The following is a 9,160-nucleotide window of genomic DNA, read 5'->3' as shown; positions in this document are numbered from 1 at the left end:
CTCTCTCTCTGCCTGCCTCTCTGCCTACTTGTGATCTCTCTCTGTCAAATAAATAAATAAAATCTTTAAAAAAAAAAAAAAAGTGGGGCACCTGGGTGGCTCAATGGGTTAAACCTCTGCCTTCAGCCCAGGTCCTGATCTCAGGGTCCTGGGATCAAACCCCACATGGGGCTCTCTGCTCAGCAGGGAGCCTGCTTCCCCCTCTCTCTCTCTCTGCCTGCCTCTCTGCCTACTTGTGATCTCTCTGTCTGTCAAATAAATAAATAAAATTCTAAAGAAAAGAAAATCAGAATTTGTTGGACTTTATCTTATATACTAGTATTTTTTAAATTTCCAATTTTATGTGGGATGAGGCACCATCTTTTTTTTTTTTGTTTGTTTGTGTCTTTTCCTTTCTTTCTTTCTTTCTTTTTTTTTTTTTTTTTTTAGCACTGAGAATTTCTAAGGGTCTATGTCCAGGCCTGGTTGGCTGTAATAGGAGCCTCTAGAAAGACAGGCCAGCGTGATTTGGGGACACCTAACCAGGAGAAACTGTGTGCTGTAAATGTGATGTGAGTCATCTTTTCTTCTTCAAGGATCACAATGTGAGGATGATATCAGCCAAAAAAGTTAAAATGTAGTGTTTTTTTTTTTAACTAAATATAATATCTTACATAACAGGATGGTGGTAGATTGTCTCCTACTCTATACAGGGTGATCTCAACCCTGTTTAATACTCAGGTGTCAAACATTGTTCTGGTTTCTATGAGAAAGCTTTGTAATACAAAATCCATTTGATAGTTTTGCCCTACATAGTATATCCAATCTAAATGATGCTCTATGGTTTGTAGAAATAGTCCACTAAGGGTTTGTAATTGTACCTCTCCTCTAAGCATACCACTTAGACACAAAGGGATAATTCATACTCATTTGCATTATCAAGTATGTAGACAACAAACTAATTCAAAAATCTGTACATGGACCAGAACCTAGTCCTTATTTTTCTACCAAGCAGCTTTAAGTAACTGCAACCATTTTCTTTTCCTTTCTTTTCTTTTTATAAGATTTTGTTTATTTTATTTGAGAAAGAGAGTGAACAAGAAAGAGAGCAAGAGGGCAGGGGGAGGAGCAGAGGGAAAGGGAGAAGACTCTGAGTAGGGAGAAGGCTGCAGGGCTGGACCCAAGGACTCCAGGATCATGACCTGATCCAAAGGCACATGCTTAACCCACTGAGGCACCCAGGTGTCCCTGCAACCATTTTCTTAAATCAAAATACTATACTAACATTTACTGCACTTACTTGTAATTACGTAGTTTAACAGGGGAATGTTATCCCCTGTGGTTCCGGAAGCACTTTAAAAGTAATGGAAATTGTAATGCACTCTAGAGAGATTTATGAGAATATTAATTAAAATCAACTTGTCCTAGTTTTCATAGTTTTTCCAGAATTGAGAAGGATGATGAGTAGGGTAAAGTGACATGTTTTCAAAATATGTCTGCACCTCAAAGCTATAATTTTAAACAAAGTCTAATGAATCTTCAGAAAAGATGATTTCTAGTAGAACATAGCATTTTTTACTTCAAAAATTACACAATAATTTATACTTGGGACACAGGAGGGATTCAACTGAATTAATGAGATATGAAAGAAATAAGGCAATTTCTGACAGTGTCTGAGAATCTATAGCTTCTTTTTCTCCCAAGGCAGAGCCTATTCATAGTTCTACTTTGATGTACACACTTAATATGTATTAACACTGACAAGAGTTAAGCACACAATTTAAAGGAGAAAATTGCACCATTTTGAGTATAGCTCCCAGATGATTTAATAAACACCAAAAAAGTACATTTGAATACAAATGTAAATGTAACTTAAAATACCAAAAGCTGTGGGGCGCCTGGCTGGCTCAGTGGGTTAAGCCTTTGCCTTCAGCTCAGGTCATGATCTCAGGGTCCTGGGATCAAATCCCATATCCGCCACTCTGCTCGGTGGGGAGCCCATTTCCCCTCTCTCTGCCTGTCTCTCTACCTACTTGTGATCTCTCTGTCTCTGTCAAATATTAAATAAATATCTTTTTAAAAATACCAAAAGCTGAGAAGTTCAGCTCTGATTATGCTGTCAGGTACTAAGACAAATGAAGGGGGTGACAGAGCAAGGAGATCCAGAAATTTAATCTCAGAGATAGCAAGCGCTCAGTCTGTTGAATTGATTATTTATCTACCAATTTTTACAGCCAGAATTGTTCTGGAACACTGTTTTCTGATTATGATCAGATTAATACTTTTATGAAACTGCAATTGAAAACGTTTGACTAGGGGTGTTTGGGTGGGCCAGTCGGTTGAGGGGCTAACTCTTGATTTTTGGCTCAGGGCATGATCTGAGGATCCTGAGATGGAGCCCCCGAGGTGGGGGGAGCTCCACATTCAGTGGGGAGCTGCTTGAGATTCTCTCCTTCTCTGCCTGCCCCTCCCCTGCCCACACACATGCTCTCTCTCTCTCTCTAAAATAAATAAATAAATCTTAAAAAAAAAAAAAAAAAAGAAAGAAAGAAAGCGTTTGACTAAACTTGCGCAGTATTTATTTGAGGATAATGTTTCAGCACTTCCAGCTTGTCACCAAATACCATTCTTTTTTTTTTTTAAAGATTTTATTTATTTGACAGAGAGATCACAAGTAGAGAAAGAGAGAGAGAGAGATTGAGGAGGAGGCAGGCTCCCCACCTAGCAGAGAGCCCAATGTGGGACTCGATCCCAGAACCCTGAGATCAGGACCTGAGCTGAAGGCAGAGGCTTAACCCACTGAGCCACCCAGGCAGCCCCCCAAATACCATTCTTAACTTCCCTGTCCTAGTCTTGAGTCCCTTCATCTTGGCCAAGCTCATATTTGATCAAACCTCCTACTTCTCACGTCCCAAAACAAAACACAAGCACAGACACACACATGCATGTGGATGGTGAATTGACAGATTTAGATTATCCTTCCTTCTGTTTGACTTGAAAACTTTTTTTTCCTTCTTCAATTAGGGGAAAACAATTTTTCAAGAACACTCATATAAGCCAGGTGCATTAAATGACTAAGTGTGGAGTCCAAAAAGGGACTGGAGAAGATGGGAAAAATCAAGATTCCAATATTCTATACAACTTCAATTTCAGGCCTTCCTTGACTCATCATTGCATTTCCAGAAATTGATTATAAGAATCAAGAGTTATTTACAGCACTGTTCATAGTAATAAAAAAGTAGTGAGGGACGCCTGGGTGGCTCAGTTGGTTAAGCAGCTGCCTTCGGCTCAGGTCATGATCCCAGTGTCCTGGGATCGAGTCCCACATCGGGTTCCTAGCTTGGCAGGAAGCCTGCTTCTCCCTCTGCCTCTGCCTGCCGCTCTGTCTGCCTGTGCTCGCCCGCGCTGTCTCTCTCGCTCTCTCTGACAAATAAATAAAATCTTAAAAAAAAAAAAAAAAAAAGTAGTGAGGCACCTGGCTGGCTCGGTTGATGGAACATGTGACTCTTGATATCAGGATTATGAGTTCGAGCCCCACAGTGGGTATAGAGATTACTTAAAAATAAAATATTTTTTAAGTAGTAGCAATCTAAATATTTAATAATAAAGCATTTATTAAATAAATTATGCTAGAGCAATAGAATAGAATACTTTGAGGTTATTAAGCTCAAATTTTCAAGATTATTTTTAAAAATATTTTATTTATTTAGAGAGAACGCAGGAGGGGCAGAGGGAGAGGGAGAGAGAGAATCTCAAGCAGACTTCCTATTGAGCGTGGATACCCACTCAAGGGCTTAGTTTCACAAGAGTTAGCCCCTCAACCAACTGATCTACCCAGGCACCCCAGATTTTCAGGATTATTGAGTAACATGAGTATATGCTCATAGTATACTTAGTGAGAAAAAACAGTAGATTCCAAATCTGAATTTACAATGATATCCCAATTTTTTAAGGTATATGTAGATAGATATAGCTATAGAAATAAAAATGGGGCACTTTTTATGCACTTACTTATATAGAACATCAAATCAAAGTAAAACCTAAAATGAAATTCAGTATTCCAAAAATTGTGCTTTACATATATGGTTGAGTTCTGGCTGGTAAAACCAACCAATTTACCAACCAAACAGAAACCACAAAAATCCCAAGTCTTCTTGAATAGAAATCAATATGTTTTAATTATCCAGTTGGTTTTTAGATGACAAATTAGTTTCTCAGTTGGAAATTTTGATCTAGTAACTAGGTAATGTTTGAGTTGTGTTATGACCAGCTCTATGCCCACAGGGAAAGTGAGAAGTTTGTCTTTTGACTACCAGCCTTTCCTTTGGTGTTCTATCCATCCAATCCTCAAGCTTTCTTCACTTCCTCACCCTCGTTCACATCCATTCCCTGCTAAATAATACTACGCTTAGGAAAGGTTATAAAAAATTCATTTAGCCCGAGGTAAAAAAAAGTACTAGCCAATTTCATTAAGTCCTTCCATCAAAGGTATTTGCTTTTAGCAGGATATCAGCTGGGAAGCCTCCAGTGTTCAACTGGGGCACTTTTTGCACTGGGATAGGGCAATTCTAACACCAGTAGGAACTCCACACCCCTTCACTCTGAAAATCCAAAGCCCATGCAGAACAAGTGTCATCATGCTCTATCCTGGACTCCTGCTGATTGCTTGAGAATTCATTTCTTTACGGATATTTGTTGGGGACCTACTATTCACGAGACACCCCTCTGGGATTTCAGAGCAAACTCTGGTACTCATGGCTGCACAAAATTCATGAAATAAAACATATAACATGAAATAAAACATATAACATTCATTTAATAAAAATTGTCTATTGTTCATTCTAGGTTTTCCCCCCTCTACTTTCTGCTTAATTTTAAAAAAAATTTGTTTTTTTAGGTTTTATTTTTAACTAATCTCTACACTCAACGTGGAGCTTGAACCTACAGTCCCAAGATCTGGAGTCTAATGCTCCACCAACTGAGCCAACTATTTAATTTTTTTTTAAAGGTTTTATTTATTTATTTATTTATTATTTTTTTTTTTTTAAGGAACCAGAGTTCTTTTTTTTTTTTTAAGATTTTATTTATTTGACAGACAGAGAGAGAGAGATCACAAGTAGGCATAGAGTCAGGCAGAGAGAGAGGGGAGGAAGCAGGCTCCCTGCGGAGCAGAGAGCCCGATGCAGGGCTTGATCCCAGGACCCTGAGATCATGACCCGAGCCGAAGGCAGAGGCTTTAACCCACTGAGCCACCCAGGCGCCCCAAGGTTTTATTTATTTTTTTGACAGAGAGAGAGAGAGAGAGAGAGTGATCACAAGTAGGCAGAGAGGCAGGCAGAGAGAGGGAGAAGCAGGCTCCCTGCTTAGCAGAGATCCCGATGCAGGGCTCGATCCCAGGACCCTGAGATCATGACCCGAGCAGAAGGCAGAGGCTTAACCCATTGAGCCACCCAGGCGCCCCCCAACTATTTAATTTTTGAAGCAAAACAAAAAAACAAATAAAAAAGGTTAGATTTAACTTGGAAATACCTGTCGCACCAGGCCTCTGCATTCTTTCACATTTCACACCTTGATTTTTTTCTTTTATGACTTTCTTTTATGTCATTTTATGTACAAACTTGAGACCCCTGATCACATCTCCACTTTAGTAAAGGAATAAGAAAATGAAAGTGCCACCTGCTTGCTACCACAATAGCAGTGATCACCTATCTAAGTTTCAGTAGTTTATTTGAGAGGATGATGCTTTGTTCCATTAAATTGGAGTCTCTGGGTTTTTTTTTCCCCCAGATATTAATCATCACCACTCTGTTACTTAAGAGGTTTTGTCTAGGTAATTAAAGATCTCTTCATATCATGCTTGAATATAAAGTCCTAAATTAGTCATATAGTGACCTTTCGTCTTTTTAATTTTTTAATTTTTTATTAACATATAATGTATTATTGACCTTTCGTGTTTTGAGTATAATGAGGTCTGTTTTAATGAACAAAATTATTTTTTGATACATTTTAAAAATATAAAGGAAAAATCTGATTATACATTTCTAATACAGCTGGCCTTAAATAGCATTTAAGCTTAGTAAATAATGAGAATAATTTATAAACGCCACTACAAAAACTCAAACTTCGGGTTAAAAAAGAAAGAAGCACCCCCCACCCCAAGAAAAACTCTCTTAAGAGAAAAGCTCATTAAAAGAAAAACTGTGTAAAGTATTTATTACTGTTTATATAACGCTTTATTTATGGACATCTGGATTTCACCCCTACTTTTCTTATGTTTTAAATAATGAGATGTATTCAATTTGTGGATAAAAATGTCTATTTTAAATGGATTTTTTAAAGATTTGTTTATTTATTTTAGAGAAAGAGAGCAGGGGGGAGTAGCAGAGAGAAAGAGTGAATCCATGTTGAATGTGGAGCCTAACACGGAGCTCAATCCCAGGAACTCCCGAGACCATGACCTGAGCGGAATCAAGGGTCCGCCACTTAACTGACTGAGCCACCACGCGCCCTAGAAATTTTTTTCTTTTCTCTCTCTCTCTCTTTTTGAAAAAGATTTTATTTATTTATCTGAGAGAGAGCACAAGCAGGGGCTGGGGGCTGAAGGCTGGGGAGGGACAGGGGGAGAAGCAGACTCCCCATTGAACAGGGAGCCTGCTTGGGGCTTGATCTCAGCCCCAAGATCACACCCTTAATCAGAGTCAGATGCTCAACTGACTGAGCCACCCAGGGCCCCAGGAAATTTTTTTCTTAATACACTAGTTTTTCCTTTAATATTCTAGTAAATGTATTTCAACTAAGAGAAATAAGAACAATTACAAAAATAATCAGAAGTAACTGTGAAATCGACTTTGACCTGCTATATAAATAATAACAGAAAGTAAACATATTGAATCAGAATTAAAACAGTCAGTCAAAGGAACAATCTCTTGGAAGCCAGCATACCATACAGCCATCAGGACAAGGTCGGCAACTGGACAGACCAGAATTTGAAAATGGGTTTCAAACTCATTGGAAGCGTTAACTTGTTTTCATAGCCCTCTTTAAGCTACAGATTATTCATCTGTGAAATGGGGTTTTTCATACCTGGGTCACAATTGTTGGGAGAATTAATATGTGGGAAGCACACAGTACATAATATCCCATAAATGTTAGCATCACCATCACCATTGTGCCATTAAAGAAACTAGAAGCCTAGTGGCAAAATTACCTAGGGGCAAAATTTTGTTGACTACATTATGTAGTCATACTACATAATGTAGTCAAACTACATAATGTTTATGTACCAATAACCAGGGTGTTTTTCTGCTATCAATATTTAAGCAGAATTTTTAGCATTATCCAGTGCTCAGGAATGTGCATAACTGCAAAGTCAAACACACACTACAAAGTACCAAAGAGCTTTCAGAACTTTAAAAAAAAATCAAATTATAACCTGTTTGGAAGTCATAATATCAGTACTGGATCTCATCACTTGAATATTAGTGATTTATGTATAGTGGAAGCTACAGAATACTGGGCTGTGACACATCTATTCTGCAGATACTATTGCCTTGGCTGGGGCACTGGCTGGTTCAGTCGGTTAAGCATCTGTCTTTGGCTCAGGTCATGATCCTTGGGTCCTGGGATTGAGCCCCAAGTCTGGCTCCCAGCAGGGAGCCGCCTTCTCCTTCTCCCTCTACCTGCCACTTTCCCTGTTCATGCTGTCTCTCTCTCTGTCAAATAAATAAACAAAATCTTAAAAAAAAAATAATTGCTTTGTCCTAACTATTGTTGGCAGATACAAGAGTGAAGTGTCCAAGATTGGAGAGCAGGATTCAAATCTAAGTTAGCCTGCTTCCAAAAGCTTCTATTATGCCCTGCTCTCTCTTTGAATCTCTTCCAGGTAATACATACATTACATAATAATATATATTATAATCATAATTATTATATATGTATCACTGGATATTCAATTGCACAGTTGTTTCTACTATACTAAATGTGTTTGTCCACCTGTCTGTCAGTCTGTAGGTCTGTCTGTATGTATATAAGGCTGTCCTAGAAATTTTCTGTTTGTCCCTCCAGATCTCTACCCTTTTCACCCTGGTCTCTGCGCTGCTAGGCTGACTTTTAAGGACTACATCAATGGACTCCTTCATCCACTGGCTTCTAGACAAGTTCAGCCAGTAGGGTACAACAGCAGGAAATGAGAGAGAGGGGACAGCAAGACTTTGGAGTATTTATTCCCCATATCCCACCCTAAAGTGGTCACTGTGGGAGAAAATGGGGAGTAGCCCTTGACCAGACTTCAGAGGGTAAGACCCTTGCTCCTACTAGTTCCAGGGATTGGCATTACAGCGATTTCCTGGCATCCTCTTCACCCCTTTGTAAAAGGTCCTTTATTAAGAGCTCTTCAGGGGCACCTGGGTGGCTCAGTGGGTAAAGCCTCTGCCTTCAGCTCAGGTCATGATCCCGGGGTCCTGGGATCGAGCCCTGCATTGGGCTCTCTGCTTGGCAGGGAGCCTGTTTCCCCCCCTCTCTCTGCCTACCTCTCTGCCTACTTGTGATCTCTGTCAAATAAATGAATAAAATCTTAAAAAAAAAAAAAAGAGCTCTTCAAATTACCCAGTATGTGTCTCATGTTGCCTGTCCTGACCCCCTGACTGATACCAGTTCCTTATGGAAATAATGTAATGGACTGTGTAGTTAATATCCTCGTCTACCTCCCAGTTTTAAAATCCTCCTTCTAGTCAACCGTCTCCTTCTGTTGAGATTAGAAAATATGTGCCCATCCTATATTCCTCACTGGAGCCAACACCCCCGGACCCGGTAGGCCAACTCTGTAAAAACCACCACCTCCCAATAATGATTTGTTCTTGTGGTGAAGCTGTAATTTAAGCCAAATGATAGAGATTCTTCACCTAGAATTTCTCAAATTAGAGGAAAAAGAGGCCCTCTTCTTCCTGAACTAAAGACTGTTAATTGTAACACTGGGATTCTCTGCCTCCGTCCTCCCTATTCCCAGCAGAGCATCTGGCAGAATGGAGCTCAGCAGAGACAGGTAGGAACAACTGAGAGAAAGAGGACACCAAGAAGAGGCCTTGAAATCACTGTGCCCAATCCCAAACTCTGAGCCCCCAGTCCCTCCAGCTTTCTTCTACAATTGCCTTCACCATTATGTGAACAAATACACTGTAGTTTT

The sequence above is a fragment of the Enhydra lutris genome, unplaced genomic scaffold (assembly GCF_002288905.1).
Source record: "Enhydra lutris kenyoni isolate GAN:26980312 unplaced genomic scaffold, ASM228890v2 scaffoldscaffold3, whole genome shotgun sequence".
In the NCBI taxonomy this organism is placed as follows: Eukaryota; Metazoa; Chordata; class Mammalia; order Carnivora; family Mustelidae; genus Enhydra; species Enhydra lutris.
The sequence above is the reverse complement of the archived record's forward strand: the minus strand, read 5'-3'. Positions refer to the sequence as shown.